Source organism: Triticum aestivum, chromosome 1A, assembly GCF_018294505.1.
Source record: "Triticum aestivum cultivar Chinese Spring chromosome 1A, IWGSC CS RefSeq v2.1, whole genome shotgun sequence".
Taxonomy (NCBI): Eukaryota; Viridiplantae; Streptophyta; class Magnoliopsida; order Poales; family Poaceae; genus Triticum; species Triticum aestivum.
Window position 1 is genome coordinate 9,139,865 of NC_057794.1, and position 347 is coordinate 9,140,211.

General features: G+C 40.9%; 1 pseudogene; it reads right to left on the reverse strand.

The window, feature by feature from the left end:
• Positions 1-347, reverse strand: part of LOC123066080 (FT-interacting protein 7-like) — a 2,386-nt pseudogene that overhangs the window by 1,604 nt on the left and 435 nt on the right.

The following is a 347-nucleotide window of genomic DNA, read 5'->3' on the forward strand; positions in this document are numbered from 1 at the left end:
CAAATTTAAGTTTTCAAATTTTCCTAACTGGTAGATGTAGTAATGTAGTAATATAACTACCTCTCGAAGGATTTTATTTTTTGAAGTTTTTATCATTTTCTTTTGATTTTTTCAGAACTGAAATGGCGACACACGGGGGGGGGGGGGGGGGGTAGAGTTTGAAAATTGCCCTATAGTGCCGGTTTATGTCACAAACCGGTACTATAGGTCAGACCCCTTTAGCCGGATTAAGCATCATCTTATAGACCCGGAGGTTACCAAAGGTCTCCCTCAGGTCATCTATCAAGGTTTCCTCCTTCCTAGATTTCACCACAATATCATCCACATAAGCTTGAACATTGCGCCCA